Raw genomic sequence first — 18,852 nt, forward strand, 5'->3', positions numbered from 1 at the left:
TTAAAAAGGATAAAAAGAAAATGACAAAGAAAGACCAAAAAGAAGACAAAGGAGAGAAAGACAACAGAAAATGAAAAAAAAAATAAGACAAATAAAAACAAGACAAAGAAAAAAAATTAAAAAGAAAAAGATGAAAAATATAAAGAACAAAAAGAGGACAAAAAAGACAAAGATAAAAAAGACAAATAAAAACAAGACAAAGATTAAAAAAAAGAAAAAGAAGAAAAATACAAAGAACAAAAAGAGGACAAAGAAGACAAAGATAAAAAAAGACAAATAAAAACAAGACAAAGATAAAATACCAAAATGACAAAGAAAACAAAAAGCAAAGACAAAGACCAAGAAGACAAAGAAGAACGACATAGAAGGAAAAGATAAAGAAGAATAAGGCAAGGAAGACACATAAAACACAAATAAAAACAAGACAAAGATAAAATACAAAAAGAAAAAGAAGACAAAGACAAGGAAAAAACTAAGACAAAGAAGGCAAAATCCAAGAATAGAAAAAGAAGAAAAACAAAGGAAAAGATGAAGACTAAGAAAACAGAAAGAAGAAAAAGACAAAAGACAAAAAGAAAGACAAAGAAGAAACAGATAAAGAAGACAAATAAAAACAAGACAAAGATAAAATACCAAGATGAAAAAAAAGTATGAAAGTATGCAGATCTGATTAAGTTTTCTGAGGGTCTCTTGGTCCTGTTCTTTCTGGTCCTGTTTCTTTCTCCTATATAGCTCTACATGATGGGCTATGTGTTCTATAGCCCCCTCTGTATTTTAGCTTGCAAAATGGACTGTTCCATCTGATTTAAGTCCGGGTCATTTCCTGTGACATTTTTTCACACTTGCTGTGCTCTGGACACATAGGACCTCGAGTTCCCTTATTTGCTGAATTGCTGTATTGTTCTGTTAAAGGAAGCGTGTGCAGGAGGAACTGCAATTTGCCACAATTGTAAACATGTGTTGCTTTCTTTATTTGTTCAAGACTCAATTTAGTCTCAAAGGGGGGAAATATGTAGTGTATTCCGCTTCATGGCTGAAATGTGGAGAGTGTTTTAAGAAGTGTTTGCCAGGATGTACACATGAGTAACCCGTGAGTATATAGGCTGAAGCTCAGAGAACATATTCAGAGATGTCTCGATTGGCACTGAGAGCTCTCACAGACTGCCATGGAGTCTGATTAAGATGCTTGAAATGTCTGTGTAATGAACCTTTCTCATATACAAGAAGACAGCATCAACAGAGTCTCCTTCTTCATCCACACAACATGGCTAAAGAAATAAACTACACATGTGCGTTGTGTGCTGTTTGCATATAATGTCACAGCATGTTAAATTTCTATGCACTCTATCCAGAGGGGTAAAGTCCCATACCAAAGGAGGCCTGTGTTTAGGGAATTTGAGTATAAATGTGTAGTTAGTCCTTGTTTTCTCTAAGATGTGTTTTAAATTGGCTTGAAACCTTTACTCTCACCTTTTCTGCTCACCGTGAAATGACTCCCATCCTACCCCATGGATCTTGTCCCAATGTAACCCTTCCCCCAACTGTTTTCTTCTTATTGACACTTTGAACATATATAACCAAGTTATGATGCCAACTGCTTTAGAGAAGCTAGGGCTGTTTAAGCCTGGATTTCATAAAAAAAACATCCATATTCTGAAAGCAATGTATGAAGTCTTTAATCCCTTATTTTCTACTTTTATATGTTTAATATTTGCTGTTCTTGTGTTCTAGTGGTTAGAGTTGGTCTCTTTATAGTATGCCAGGCCATTTATAGCCATAAAAATATTAAATCTGAACTGGTCAGTAATGCTGACAGTAAGATGCCTGTTGTGAAAATCCCATCAGAAACCTCTGTGACATGCTCTGGCTTTTAGTCTGAGTATGTTAACTGATAATTGGTTGCATAACAGTTATGAATTACTTCATATTAATTAATTCACTAAGGGAGTGAATACTACATCTTAATTAATTCACTGAACACAAATTTACATATGCTTTTATGTTAAATGTATCTTTACCCCTTATGTATTTGTTTATTTTGAGTATTTATGAGTTTGTACACTCAGCTAGCTCTGTGTGTAAAATCCTTAACATTACATCTCACTAAAATGGTGGAGGGATACATGCTGCAGGGCGTTGTACTGCTGAAACAAAATTGTACTGTTCTCAGATCAGCCACTTTTTTCCTTCATCATCATCCTCTCTCCATATAAAACTCAGAAGACACGTGTAGCTTGACTGGTGGGTTTGGAGAGGAAATAAAATGGATATATCTTAGTTGTAGTCATGGCGACCGACGTCTGGTTCCATGCAAGACCACTGCAAAGAAATCAGAGTGCGTAAGTTTCTCTACAGTGAAGCACAATTTCACTGCAGTGACTGTGTCTGACCTGTCCAGCTCTCTGAATCACTGCTGAATCTGAACATCCTGAACAGCAGATTCTCTATAATAAAGATCTGAAGGGTTTGATCTTCTCTTACTCCTCACTCTGTAACCAGGTTTGTTTCTGTAAGATTTTATGCTTGTTCTGGCTCTTGTAGGGGGCGCTATTAAACCCACACAGTAAAGCATCACAGTGCAGAATGACACACACACACACTCTCTCTCTCAATGTGAGATTTTAGCTTTTACGATTCCTTTAAGACTGAATAGACAAATAAATAAATAATTCTCTCAGCTCCTCTGCTTCACTAAACCAGCAGCCTGCACTGGTCTTACTGGGAGGTCTGTACTGGTTTAGAGGCAGAGCTGCTGGTAAGGGAAAGTCCAGTCAGCAGTGAGCTCCTGGCACTGATCCAAGTGCAGCTGCTTCAGTGGACCTGGGTCAGAATCCTCCTTTATGACATCATCCGTGATGTCACAGCGAGGCTGAGTGTAGTGCGCCATTCTCTCCAGCAGGTCAGGGTCAGTAAGTGTCCCCCTGCTGACCTCCTGCAGGACCTTAAATAGTTCTCTGTTCAGAGGAACTTCCAGTCGCTGTTGGAACCAGTATGTTAGAGTGGGAGAACACTGAAGGAGGAGTTGAAGTGGAGTTGAACTCTCCCTCACTCACCTCTCCTCTCATTTCTTCTTCAGAACAGAGAGCAGACATTAACATTAGTTCCCCCTTATCCAGTTGATCCCATTTAAAAAGGAGAGGTCCTGTTAAAAAAACAAAAACGTTTTTTTTATAATATGATCTTTCCTCTGAGCTCCACTTAGTCTGTGTTTCTAAACCAGAATTCATCAGAATTCTTTTCTACGCCAACCTCTCCTATCCTTTACACTTACTAAACTTACTAAATAAATGAGCTCTAATCTGATTGTCTGATTCTAATAACATGGGCAGGACTAAAATACTATAGACAGAATAGGCGGAGATAAACTGCTGCAGACTGAAGGGCTTAGGGTCGGGCTGATGTAAGATGAATGCTGCTGTAGACATTGTCCTTTATTTCTTTTAGAAGACATACTGTAGATAAAAGAAGACAAAGATAAAGGACAAAAAATAAAAAGACAAAGAAGACAAAAAGAAATAGAAGATGAAGACAAAGAAGAAGATGAAGAAGAACCGTAAGAATAAAAAGACAAAGAAGAAAAAGACAAAAAAACCAAAGAAGACAAAGATATAAGAGAAATACAAAGAAAACGAACACAAAGACAGCAGACAAAGACGAAAAAGACAAAGAAAAAGATAAAGACAAAAGATAAAAAACAAATAAAAATGACAAATAGAAAATACAAAGAAGGAAAATATGAAAGATAAAGACCAAGAAAAAGAAGAATAAAAGGAAATGAAGAAGACAACAAGAAAACAAAGACCACAAAAAGAAAAAAACAAAGAAGAATTAAACAAAGAATTAAAAAACGCAAAGTAAAAAAAGAAGACAAAGAAAAAAAACAAAAGAAAAGAAGACACAGAAAAGACAAACACAAAAAAACAAGTCGACAAAGAAAAGAGGAAAAAGACAAAGAAAAGACAATGATGACAAAGAAATAGAAGACAAAGTCCAAGAAAAGAAAAGAAACAAAAACAAAGGAAAAGAAGAAGACAAAGAAAATAGAAAGAAGAAAAAGACAAAACAAGACAAAGACGAAGAAGAGAAATACAAAGAAAATTAAGACAAAGAAAAGAGACAGAAAAAGATCAAGACAAAAGATAAAAAAGACAAAAAAATGAAATACAAAATACAAAGAAGAAAAAGATAAAGAAGACAAAAAGACAAAGACAACAGACAAAGAATTAAAAAACTTAAAGTAGACAAAGAAGAAAAAAACAAAAAACAAAAGAAAAGAAGAGAGAAAAGACAAACACAAAAAAGAAGACGACAAAGAAAAGAGGAAAAAGACAAAGAAAAGACAATGATGACAAAGAAATAGAAGATAAAGTCAAAGAATAGGAAAGAAGAAAAAAGAACAAGAAAAGAAGAAAACAAAAAGATGAAGAAGAGAAATACAAAGAAAATGAAGACAAAGATGACAGACTAAGAAAAAGACAAAGAGAAGAGACAGAAAAAGATAAAAACAAAAGATAAAAAAAATACAAAATACAAAGAAGAAAAAGATAAAGACAAAGAAAAGACAAAGATGAAGACCACAAAAGAAAAAAGAAGAATAAAAGGAAATGAAGAAGACAACAAAAAGACAAAGAATGAAAAAGAACAAAGGAGAAAAAGATAAAAAAAGAAAAAGACAAGAAAAAGAAGATGAAGACAAATAAGAATACAAAGAAAAAAAGCAAGAAAAGAAGACAAAGAAAATAGGGGGAAAAAGGAAAGACAATAGAGACAAAACCCAAAAAAGAAGACAGAAAATACAAAGAAGAAAAAGACAAAGAAGTGAAATACAAAGAAATAAAGAAAAAGAAGACAAAAAAGAAAAAGACAAAGACAAAAGATAAAAGAAGACAAATAAAATGTCAAAAAGAAAATACTAAGAAGAAAAGGATAAAAGACGATAAAAGACAAAAAGACAAAGAAGAAAAAGAAGAAAAATATTAAAGAAGACAAAAATATTAGAAAAGACAAAGATGACAAAAATCAAAGGAAAAAGAGAAAAAGAAAAAAAAGAAACAAGATAGACAAAGACAAAGACAAAAAAGACCAAGAAGACAAAGATAAAAGAAGACAAATATAAAGACAAAGAGGAAAAAGAAGACAAAAAAGACAAATACCAATAAAAGAAAAACAAAAGAAAATATGGAGACTAAGATAACACAAAGAAGAAAAAGACAAAGATAAAATAAGACAAATAAAAACAAAGATAAAAAAAAAGAAGAAAAAAAAGACCGAACAAAAAGAAGAGGACAAAAAGTCAAATAAAAACAAGACAAAGATAAAAAAACAAAGAAGAAAAAAAAGACAGAACAAAAAGAAGAGGACAAAAAAGTCAAACAAAAACAAGACAAAGATAAAAAACAAAGAAGAAAAAAAAAGACAAAACAAAAAGAAGAGGACAAAGAAAAGACAGAAGAACAATGAAGAGAAAAAACAGAAGAAATAAATAGAAGACCAAGAAAGGAAAAGACAAAGAAGACAAAGAAAAGACAAAGATGATGAAGACCAAGAAGACAAATGCAAAGAAAAAGAAGACTGTCAGAGAGTGATGAAGCAGACAAGGGAATATGCATTGAGTAGCAAGTTTAATGAATCTGCACGTAGCTCATGACCACAATACAGACTGCTTTAATGGTATTCAATATACATACTTATAGGAATATCCCCCTCCTACCCTCACATGTTGCATACGCATCCTGGACTCATGACTCACAACACATCCTAAGAAGCAGTGTATGTGATTAACACTGGTGGTGTGTGACCTCAACATTGCACTGACTGGCTGATCACCTGGCACATGGGGGCAGTGGTGGCTCAGCGGTTAGAGTGCCGGGATATCGATAACAGGGTTGTGGGTTCGATTCCCGGGCTCGGCAAGCTGCCACTGTTGGGCCCTTGAGCAAGGCCCTTTACCCTCTCTGCTCCCCGGGCGCTGGAGTTGGCTGCCCACCGCTCTGGGTGTGTGTGTGTACTCACTGCCCCTAACACATGTGTGTGTGTGAGTGTGTGTTCACTACCAGATGGGTTAAATGCGGAGGACACATTTCGCTGTACAGTCCACGCTGTACAGTGACGAATACGTGCACCTTTATCCTTTACCTTTATGAAGGAGGTGACGTTATGATGAATTAAGTCTGTCTGATGTAGCGGCATGACAACCAATGGAACCAACATATGCTGGCAGACCAGGCAATGTGGCTGCACAGCAGATCTGGCATGTAGCACAGCAGACATGCAGGCTGTGTTGTGATGGCATTGTATTGCTAATTTTTCTTGTTCGGTCATGTTATGCCCTCGGAAACCAGGCTCTAAATCCTCTGCCATTATTTTGTCTTCTTCTACATCCTGTGCGTTTAGCAGTCTTTCCTGCAGCAGCTGTTCGTCCGTTGGCACTGGGGGAAGAACGATGAGGGAGAGGGGAGCACATAAATCAGTACCAGTCGGTTTGATGCAGCATTGGTAATTGCCACTAGGGAGGGTATTATTCCATCGTCCAGTCACATTTATGCCGAGCTGATTGCCATCTTCTGGTAATGTGCCTATCGTGATGTTAACTCCACTTTTAATCTCCACCTGAGACAGGGGAAACAAGAAAAGACTCATAAGTTTCTACTTTGCATTGGAGAGGAGTGGACACCTTTTCTGTTATCATATTACCCCCTACCCCTATAATAGTTACAGCTTTGTCAGGTTGAAGTGGACACACAATCTGTTCTTTTTGTATTACTCAGTGGGCTGCCCCACTATCTACCAAAAACTTCCATTTCTTCCCATTTATTACAATTTCAATTTGTGGTAAAGCTGTGGGGTTTTTACTGAGTTGCTGGGCTACAGAGTAATAGTGATTTGGTACTTCCCTGTCCGGTGTGTCCGGTGTATCAGAATGTACCGTACAACTGTGCAGTAGATTATAAAGAACAGAACATGATTTACGCATATGAAATATTAATTGGATACAAGATTAAATGGATACATTATGAATCAGCATGATTACAATATTTTTCATGACACAACTGTAAACTTTTCCTGGACCAGAAGCCAGAAGGACGAGCGTTCCCAGAAGCAGTACCTGGACACTCCTAACACTTGAAATACAGCCACATTAGTACATAGATTATTAAAGCTTAACACAAACTATATATATAGTTTGTGTTAATAAATGCTTCATTTATTTACTCCAAGTTGTTTGTCTTGATATCATTTAATACTGGTTGTTGCCAATAACTATAAACAGAATTGACTTATATTAAAACCTTCAGAACTCAAATCATTGATAAAGCTTTCTCTAGTTAGAAATTAGTGATTGAGATATTAATGATTTGAATATATATATGAGACTGATTTAATTTATTAATGAGACTGATTTATTAAATTATTTGAGAATTCTGAGGCTGGGTATCCAGCCCATTTCATGATGCCGTTGTGAAAACGTGCCCATTCCCCCCACAAGATTTTGATAACAATCCAATCAAAATTTCTGAGAGGCATGATGTCAGTAGTGACTACAGTATAGAGAATAGTGTTGTTACTGCCTGCAGGTTCCATTCTCATTTAGTCAATTTGGGTATACATTTTTAGATGCTCTGGACATACAAGCATTTAACATTTCGAACAAATAAAAAATGAGCAGTTAAGACATACAAACAGTTAACATTTAGAGAAGACAAACAAGTAACATTCAAGACAGACAAACACAACATTTAGGACAGACAAGGTGTGCACAGCACTTTTTACTCTAATTACTACTGCATGCTTTTTCCTTTTTCCAGTGCTTTTTATCTCTTTATCATGACCCTTTCTCGAGGGGGTGCACTCTCCTGCGCTCCATCACTTTCTCTGCTGGATTTCACGTTTTGTAATCACTTTTTATCTGGTTTTCTAATTATTTATTTCCTTTTTTGGGTTTTAATTTCCTTATTTTTCAGCATTTCTACTGAAAGCTTATGAGCGTCACACAGACATGTGATCAGTCAATCCAAACCCAGCCGAGCAGATTTGAAAAAGTCGGCTTACCATAAATTAACCATTAATGTCAGTGCTTTTTTCATCTTTATTTTGTCCAATCAGCTAATAAGCTCTTTAAGAAATTATGCATGAAAGAATCCAGCTCCAGTGTTAATAAAAGGCAGAATCCAAACTATTTCCTCAGGTTTTCAAAGGATATAGAGACCAAGACACTATGTAGTATAGTACATTGAGTACTAGTACGCCTGAGACAGCCAGCCTCTCCCCAAAGCAGTCTGATTCCCCTGGTTCTGAATTTAACTTCAACTGTAGTGTAAAATATTAAGTAGTGAAACTCCATTTATACACTTACTTACTATTTACAATGTTACACTAAATCATTTGTAACATTATAATAAAAAAAGATGTTTATGTTTGATATAGGTGTAATTATGAAGTGTGCTTTGTCGCCACCTTGTGGTGCAGTTAAAGTTGTGGTTTCAGTTCTTGCCACAGAATTTAGACCAATCAGGACCATGAACGTTGAACATGGTGTCTACCATGAGTTGAGTTACAGGAGCCTGTCGATGCAGTAAATAAACGATAGTCCAGTTCTGATCTGCTTAGAACCCATAATCATAGAACCTGCAGTTAGGATGAACCCGTGGTCCAAGCGAGTTCTGCAGCTCCTGCGCCGGATGAACAGCTTTCATTTACCGGTTTTGTTTGTGTATAACACCTGCTCCAGTTCAGAGGGTTTGTGTGTAAGTGTGTGTCTGTGTGTGTGTGTGTGTTTTAACTGTTGCTGTTGGTCTGTTTCTTCCAGGATCCAGTATAGAAATGTGTCTGCGGTTCGAGATTGGGGATCAGCAGGTGGGCTGGGTCCCCCCGAACGTGGTGTCCATCCTGGGCAGATTCCCTGAAGTTTTCTGCCCTCCAAACGGGGGCGCTGTGTCTCTGTGTCCCAAGCTAGACTCTTCAGACAGCAGGTCAGATGCTCTGGAGGCTGTCCCGCAGGAGCTGAGGGCTGAAGGGTCCTTCACTTGTCTGAAAGGCTGGAGTGACGAGGTGAGAACACCTGCGGCCGGTTCCACAGGAAGCTCTGCAGTGTTAAAGGAGCAGTTCAGTCAGCAGTGAAACTCTCATGATTGATCACTGATCCCGGTTCAGTCGATCGAACAAACACTGGACCTAGACTGTCACCAATCTCATCTCTGGAGACACGCCCCTAAAAACGCTCAGCCGGTCGTTCAGCCGGTCACTCAGCCGGTCGCTCAGCCGGGCTCCGTCAGATCTTCGTTAGTTTGGTGTTTCCATTATTGTGTCCAGCCATAGCTCTGAGACACGAAGGCCTCAGCAAGAAATCTAGAACATGTGTTTTCCTCATCAAACCTAAAAAAAATCTATTATAGTTTAGTCTATAGTCTGTTATGTTAACGGCTTCAGTTGGGATGGAAGTGGAAATCTGAGCATGTGGGTGGCGAGGAGGTCAAAAACTAAACAGACTTGACAACAGAAACTGGCCAACCTGGTAACTGCAGACAAAGATATCTGCATTCATGAAGTCGTGTGCAAAACTCTGTGCACTCCTGGTTTAATCACATCAGCCTTACTGTTTATTTACTGACTTTCTCATGCAGTACACTACATACACTATATGGACAAATGTATTGGGACACCTGCTCATGCATGGTTTCTTCTGAAATCAAGGGTATTAAAGAGTTGATCCTGCTTTTGTTGGAATAACTGTCTCTACTGTCCAGAGAAGAAGACTTTCTACTAGATTTTGGAAGAAGACGTGTGATGGTGTGAGGACTTGATTGCATTCAGCAAAAAGAGCGTTAGTGAGGTCATAATGTTGGATGATGATCACCACCTCACCTCATCCCAAAAGTACTTGATGGAGCTCTACCATCATCATTCCAGATAACACAGTTCTTCCACTGCTCCACAGCTCAATGCTGGGGGGTTTTATACTCCTCTAGCCCACGCTTGGCATTAGGCAGCATGGTGCCAATAGGGTCATGTTGAGTCCTATTCTATTGGCAGTACTTCTCTACAGGGACTAGACAAGCTGTTTATGTGTGTGCATTTGTGTGTACATTCTCTAACTGAACCAGAGCATTTCAATTGAAATCACATTTAAAATCTGACATAACCCACGACAAAGTTCTTTATTTTCAGGTTGTTTCTAAAACATGCACCTACATGCTTCACAAATACAGGTGCTAGACATGGTTCTTTGAGTGATGCCATAGAAGAACCACTTTTAATTTCTGCAGAAAACAAGCAACTAAACACAATCATTAATCATGGGAGCACAAGGTAGGTGTTTCTAATAAAGTGACCAGTGAGTGGAAGCACAAGGTAGGCATTCCTATTAATGTGGCCAGTGAGTGGAAGCACAATGTAGGCATTCCTAATAATGTGGCCAGTGAGTGGAATCACAAGGTAGTAGGTGTTTCTAATAAAGTGGCCAGTGAGTGGAATCACAAGGAAGTAGGTGTTCCTAATAAAGTGAAAAGTGAGTGGAAGCACAAGGTAGGTGTTCCTAATAAAGTGGCCAGTGAGTGGAAGCACCAGGTAGTAGGTGTTCCTAATAAATTGGCCAGTGAATGGAAGGATGAGGCAGGTGTTCCTTATAAAGTGGCCAGTGAGTGGAATCACAAGGTGGTAGGTGTTTCTAATAAAGTGGAAAGTGAGTGGAAGCACAAGGCAGGTGTTCCTAATAAAGTGGCCTGTGAGTGGAAGCACAAGTTAGTAGGTGTTCCTAATAAATTGGCCAGTGAATGGAAGGATGAGGCAGGTGTTCCTAATAAATTGGCCAGTGAATGGAAGGATGAGGCAGGTGTTCCTAATAAAGTGGCCAGTGAGTGGAATCACAAGGTGGTAGGTGTTTCTAATTAAGTGGAAAGTGAGTGGAAGCACAAGGCAGGTGTTCCTAATAAAGTGGCCAGTGAGTGGAAGCACAAGGTAGGTGTTCCTAATAAATTGGCCAGTGAGTGGAAGCACAAGGTAGGTGTTCCTAATAAATTGGTCAGTGAATGGAAGGATGAGGCAGGTGTTCCTAATAAAGTGGCCAGTGAGTGGAATCACAAGGTGGTAGGTGTTTCTAATAAAGTGGCCAGTGAGTGGAAGCACAAGGTAGGTGTTTCTAATAAAGTGGCCAGTGAGTAGTTTTCTAACTGCCATCCAAACTCAGAGTGCCTAGTTTTTAGGAATGCTGCTTTACAGGTGATGATGTCATAATGGCCCACTGTGACATCACCCTGGAGCCTGTATATAAATATAGCCTGTAGAGCAGACCCTGGCCATTCTGCTTCAGCCCTTCAAGGGTGCAGGACCTCTGACAACATGCTGAGGAAGTGTATTGCAGTTATGAAGAAGTATCAAAGAGGAGATACGGGAACAGACATGGATTACCTGAACTACAGGATCTCTTAGATGAGCAGCGACGAGAAAATCCAGGCAGCATGGAGGAGGCTTCAGGGAGAGATCATCTGCATGAAGCAGTCGAAGGCCACTGAGAAGTTGGAGAAGGTGAAGGCAGAAGAAGCATACTGGCTGAAGGTGCAAGGCCGGAGAAACACGGAGCAAGGAGGGCAGAGAATAGTAGAAGAAAAAGCAGAAGACGATAAAGCAGAAGAGAGGATCTTCGGCTTGAATGAATGCATCCAGAAGCTCAAGGAGAACAATAAGCAGTTGACGGATGAGCTGGAGAGGAAGGGAGAGGAGCTCGAGAGGAGCAGAGAGAAGCTGAGGGAATTTTCCAGAAAGGTGAAAGAACATCAGAGACACGTCAGACAAGCTCCAGGTTAACACTCGTCAAATGGATGCCGCATATGAGCACCTGATGAAGAAGAAGCTGAAAGAGTTGAGACGGGTGAGCGAGATGATGAGCGAGCCTCTGGAGAAGGCAATAAGAGAGAGGGAGGATAAGCTCCTCTCAGCTCTTCCTCTAGTGGTGCTGCAGAAGCAGAAGCTCATGCAGGAACTGAAGCAGAAATCCATGGAGAATGTGGAGAAGAAGAAGAAGAAGGGGGAAAGGAGCTTCTGGAAAAGACTTGTTGCAGTGTTTAAAAAGAGAACGTGAATAAGCAGAGATGTCTGCAAGAAAAGAACAAGAAACAGATCAGAACTCAGGATCACCAAACGCGGCTCCCTGCAGGGCAGCTACCCTGCCCAGGACAGGATTAGATGATATCTAATGCTAAAAAGGTACATTTACCAGAATCCTGTCGGAGTTGTGCCACAGGCACTAGAAGTAGGGCAAGAAAGGAGAGAGAACAGGAGTTTGGACAGAACGTGCAGAAAGGAATAAGTGGATATTAAACTACCCAGAATCAAAACCCATGTTAGTTCACATCCTAATCACACAGCCTTAGTGCACACATCTGCACATGTACGTGCACAGATTTGCAGGGTGCACTACTGTACCTAACGTCCTTACCTGTTCTGGACCTGTTCTGCAGCCCTGTCTTAGTACAATGACAATAAAGTTGAATTTAATTGAATCAATTGAAAAATCTACTGACAGACTTATTTTATCTCAATGGAAAACCCACCATAACCCCCCAAAAACCTAAACACCCCAGACCTAGTCTGGACACCCCTAATAAAACCAGTACTAGAATGAGAGCCCAAGATGTAACAGAGCCAATCCACAGACCATACACCCAACCCCATCACACATGCAGTCATACACACACACACACACACACACACACAGGCCTGTAATAATAATTACATTATTGATTTATTGTGCAATATATGGACATGTGATTTTTCAGAGTTCGATATTTCCTGTTGTGTTTACTTGTGTGTTTGTTTAATTAAAAATAAACTCACCAGTATTTTAGCCAGTCACACTATTCTGCTCTCGCGTCTGCTCTCTGTCGGAGGCGAGACATGAGTCTGTATATAGCAGTGCAGTGCGCAAAAGGATCAATGCATTCATAACAGCGCCTCCATACACCTTCTTTAATACAAAATATTATACGTTTTGATAGGCAATACAATTTGTTATTAATATGCGATTATATTATCAGTATATCTGTTTATCTGTTCTATCTATTCTCAGACAATATATGGTCCATAACATGTTTATTTGACAAGTATATCGGCTATAATATATCGGCTATAATATATCGTTATACAATAATACAATAATATATCGATATACAATATCGTTCCCTTCATTGTTTTTTTATGTCTGATATGTCTGATGTCTGTTTGTTCTCTAGTTTGTTTGTTTTTATTGATTTAGTTTCTTATGCTGTGTTTGTCTTCACGACACTAACCTGTGTGCTGTCCACACCAAAAGAATCACCCACCTGCTTAAACACCTCCAGCTGGTCGGCAGAGAGCGCACAAACCAGGGCAGTGACTTTTACTTTTTGTTTTATTTTGATAGTTAAATCACTTAGGAGCTCGATAAAGTAATGCTAATGTACCAACAGCTGTGCTAGCTAGCTAGGTTAGCAAGTGCTGCTTTCTCAATAAAGCTGTACAGGAAGATCATGGTCATCTTAGCTCCTTTTATTTGAAACAGATTTGGAAATCATATTAATAAACAGCTGGTTTGATGTTTAGTTCAGCAATAGGTCTGTGGGTTGAGTTGAGTTACATACAAGCTAGGCTGCTAATGACGAAGGCTAGCTTCACATTGAAGTGATCTCATGACTCCAGCTTTAGCTGACAGTGAGCTTTTCTGTAGGTCTACATGTTCTAAATGTATGTAGCCGAGTGAGACTAAATAATAGCATTTTAAGCTTTGGTTTGGGCCAGTTACAGCTAAGGTTACCTGAGGCCTTCTAAAAATGTCTCTGTTAGCCTCAACTCTTGGCTTATTAGAGACTGACAGACTTGTTGGTGTTACATGTGTGAGCGTTAAGCTGCTCCCACACTAGCTGCTTCCTTACTAACTGCTCCCTCACGTGACTATGCATGGTTCTGTTATTATGGATTTCTGTTTTTTAAACTCTTTTAATTAATGCTAAAGTTGTGTTTGTTTACTACTAAATAAACAGCATAGAAAGACATTTGTGAACATGTGTGGATATTTCAGGTACACTTTAGTCACACTAGGGTCCAGAAGGACTTGTCACTGGGATAGTGCCTCTAAAAGCACTTGTTGGTACCTTTTGGAAAGGGGACACAGTTGTACCATGGTTGAAAGGTTTATTTAAGTTACTTAAGGTAAAAGGTGGTGATGATCCATGATTCACGTTCCTTATCGGCACTGTATGTGGAAAGAAATTGCAGCTTTATTAGGGACACCTTTCACCCCAGTCACACACTGTATAACTGTCATGGCGTGTGAGGCCTGACCTGAAAGGATTAACACTCGCAGAGACGGAGTCAAAGCAAGGTGGTTTATTAACAAAAACCAAACACAAAACCAAGGGATACCTTGGCGGTGACATGCGTGATGGAATCCAGACTCATGGGCTGCCCGTCCAGGGCGGTGATGCCAGTGTACGTATTCGGTTTGCCTACCGGATACGAGCTAGCGGAAACAGGAACCAGGCTGGGGGAGCTAGTGGGCTCTAACGAAGCTTGTACCATCTTCGTGAGCCCCTGAATGCCACTTACTGTTTACACTTATTGCTACACTTATTTTGCGAGGGGTTCTTGCTTCAGTGCTAGGTGTTTTTTAGTAATTATCCAGCCGGCACTAACCAGGCGAAAATCGCCTTTCTAGTCTCCCGTCTCGCAAGAAAAGCTCTGGATTGGGCTGCTGCCACTTGGGAGGAGCTCCATGAGAAGCCCTTCTCGGAGTACCTGAACACTTCAAAGCGGTGTCTCAGCATCCCCGAGAGGGGCTCACTAAGGGCGACCTACAGCTGCGGCTGAAGCAGGGCAGCAGTTCGGCAGGTCGCTATGCACTGGAGTTCCGCACTCTAGCCGCTAGTTTCCCTGTTGAGCAGCTCAAGAGGCCTCTCCTCATCACCGCCTTGGACGGGCAGCCCATGAGTCACATGTTGACAAATTGCGGACCGTTATTGATACTATACAAAAAAAGTGTTATGTGATTTACCAAGACACATCTGTATAAATGGAATACATTAAACATTCTGTTTAACAGCTGTTAGCTGTTGTGCCTTTTTAACAAAGCTAGCTGTAAAATTAAAGTAATCTTTATTGACAAAAATAGCAGAATCTTCTGCAATAAAAAAAAAACTTTATGTGGATATATCACTGCCAAATACATCAAATACTGTTAATAACGCATTTAAAAATGTAGACTTGCAAGAAAGTTCAGTGTAAAAATGATTTGGGTAAAAATAGCTGAACTGTGGTGTGGTGGCTAGATAATTACCAAAATAATTTTTGGTTTGCACAAATTGTGCTGTAGCCAACAAGCTAATTTTGTGAGCTGTAGTCTTAACCTAATTTGATCAATACTTATGATGCTAATGAAGTCCCCTGTTAAATAAAACTGGCTAGGTTGCTCAGATCATTAGTTGATTAAGAACCCATGATTCAAGGATTATTGTTGAGTGATGTTTACTCTTTCCACTATGTTTGCCATATTTGACTTAATCAAGGTAACCTATATAAAGGTCTAATTATGAATTGTCTTGTTTTACAGGTACAAATTGTCTGAGTGCAAGGCTGCCACTGTGGATAAAGTAAGTTTCACAGTTTTCCAATCCCATGTGGAAACATGTGTACAACACAGAAGGAGGTCTCAGAGAGATGGTCAGCTCTGCTCACTGAGAGACAGGTAATCAGTCACACAAGTCATGTCAAACTTACTATTCAAACGTGCTGTATGTAGCTGTTACTTAATGTCTGTCCGTGTCTGCTGAAGGTATACAAAGCATGTGTATAGGGTGGATGACCTGTTCTGGAGGACCAGGATGTCTGACGTAAGCCTGTACCTTTTTTGTGATGCAAAACTGTGGTGCATTTATGGACTTTAACATGTATTTGTGATGCAGGTAAGCTGTGGGTCCTGTTAATAATTGTTATTTTTTTAAATAATTATTAAAACTATAGAGGAGCATTATTGGGACATCCTGGGCATATCCCAGTTTATAAAATAAGGGCTTTGTTCTGTAGGTTGTGTCCTGGCAGTAATGAGTTCATTGACCTCATCAGTTGAAAAGTTGGATAATTGAAAAGTTGGATCAGCTGTGCTAAAGCAAATATAGTTGGAAAGTAAGCAAAGCTTTAATAAGTGGAGTTGTGATTCACCAGCCTAGGATTATGACAGAAATCTGGCCTTATGAAGTAGAAGCATTCTACCTTCCTTCTAGAAACACACTGTTTTTCTGGTTTTAAAGGTTTTTGGTGGATCCCTACTTTTTAGAGGGGTTACAATGCATTCTGGTCCATGTCTAAATGCCAAACACCTCCAGTAGAAGCATACATTTCTAACCTAACACACACAAAAAAACAAGTGGTAAAGAGAACTCCTCTCTGAGTGACAACGGATAGCAAAACTAAAAAAAAAAAAATCAATGAAACATTTTAGCTAACTGATGGAAAAACATTGGAAAATAAAGTCATTTATTAAAACTGAAGACAGATAGATTGTCCCTAATCACTGGACAGAAGTGTACAGTTTAATTAAAATGCACAAATGAAGGTTAGACACTGTCTAAAAAGAGGAGCAGCTACAAAGGGGTATTCATATATAGGTAATGTATATTCTATAAGGTCAAGGGATGACACTGCTGTAGTTGGTCTGTGAAATGTAAAGCAGGCATCAGAATGTTCAAGCATTGAAGCTCAAGCAGATTATAATTAGAAAGGGGATGATGGTTTCAATACTGAAGTCTCCATGCTAATCATTCAAGGCTTTTTCAGCTGGGTGAGCAACTGAGCCTACAGGAGAGGCCTTCTGGTTTTAGACACAGCAGGAGGGTCAGTGGTACATGTTGGTGACTCCATGGTGGTACTGACTGACCCACAAGTGAACAGCTCATCAAGTGAAACAGAAAAACACACGGGGTAAGTACAAGTAAGTAAAAAAAGGACAGCGAGTAAATATGGTAAATAAAATTAAGAGCATAAAATGTCAGGGAATTTTAGTTATGACCGCGTTGACATCAGAGTCCAATTGCAGCTATACAGTGTTTAACAATACATTGGTTTCTTTACTAAATAGGTATTTTTTAACAGTCTAAATCTGTTGTCACCAAGTCTTCTGGAGACCGACCTTCTTTGATGGTTCATGTCCATCTCACATCTATAACAAACTTATTCAATGAATTTGGGCATCCATAAATTAGATCAATCAGACAAAGTCTGCAATACAGTAGATGGACTAGTACTCAGAAATAAGTTCTGAGCTCACAATTGGTTGGATTTTTACTTGTGGTTGGGTCAGGTTTGTGTCAAACCAGGCTAGTTTGCCGCAGATCTGAGCTGCATGAATATTGCTTTGATTACACTCATTCTTAAACCAAACAAAAATCCTACACAATGTTCAAGCTACCGTTCAATACATTTAATAAATACAGAAATCAGAAGCAAGGCCCTTGCAGTAAGACTGGAATCTGTAATCCCTTCACCCTGACCAGACTGAATTTATTAAAATCCTCATAAAACATGAGACGATTACTTTATATAATAGAACTGTACACAAACAAAACATCCACTAAGATTCAATACCTTGCCATAGCATTAACTTTAGATGCAGAAAAGGCATTTGACAGAGTAGGGGGCCTTTTCTCTTTACCACCCTTAACCATTTTGGTCCCCATTTCACCAACTAGATTAAAATTCTATATAACTCCCCTTCAGCATCTGTAATTACTAATGGATTAATATCCAAAGTTTTCACCTTAAACAGGTACCAGACAAAGATGCCCATTGTCAGCACTCATTTTTGCACTTTTTATTGAACCACTCGCATCAGCCATTAGACAGAATAATAACATATCAGGTATTCAAAAGAATTCACATTGCCACAAAATCAGTTTACATCACAAAATCTATTTTACGCCACGACTACAAAAGATCAAAGAGAATCTGAAACGATGGAACAAAGTCCCACTATCTTTAATTGGCCGTATTGCATCTGTGAAAATTAACATTCTCTCCAGGGTCAACTGTCTTTTTGCCATGACACCTGTTAACCCACCCCTGGGCTGGTTTTCCTCTCTGAACTCAGCAATTCTATTACTAAAAATAAATTCACTTAAACCCAAGAAAGTACTTTCTCAAATCTATAAACTCTTCTCACATCATGACAACACCACTTCACTACCAACAGACAACAAATGCATTTTAGACCTCATTTGCCAGACAGTAACTGGCAAATAATTTGTAATAACACTTTCACCATGTCATCCAATTTTAACATCCAGCTAATTCAATACAAAATATTGCATAGAACACATATCACTACCCATAAAATGCACCTGGTGGGCCTCAACATCTGTGCATGCTGTCCAACTACAACAGATAATCACTATCATGCATTCTAGAACTGCCCCCCTGTCAGACAGTTTTGGTCTGAGCTTATGGGAGAGCTATCTTAGTTCAGATCCTCAGTCACAGCATCCCACTCTCCCCCTCCATATCCCTGCTTGGTGACCTTTCCTCTCTCAACCCCAAAACAAAAAAATAATAATTTTACAAAATTGGAAAGACCAAACAAAATTATCAATGAAGCACTGGTAAAAGTTGCTACTTGAATATATTTAATTTTAGAACGACTAACAGAACGTCCTATCATTTATTCCTTTGCCCAAATGCTCCCCTAGACACATCACAGCATTGTCCAGCACTTGCTCCTGTGGCTGCATCAACTGGTAGGTACCGAGAGTTTTTACTGAACTTTAAGCGCGGAGAAGAAAATCCGACTGTCAAACCAAACGGTTTTGCAGGTTCCACCGAGATCCCAATATTCCTCTG

Source organism: Salminus brasiliensis, chromosome 6, assembly GCF_030463535.1.
Source record: "Salminus brasiliensis chromosome 6, fSalBra1.hap2, whole genome shotgun sequence".
Taxonomy (NCBI): Eukaryota; Metazoa; Chordata; class Actinopteri; order Characiformes; family Bryconidae; genus Salminus; species Salminus brasiliensis.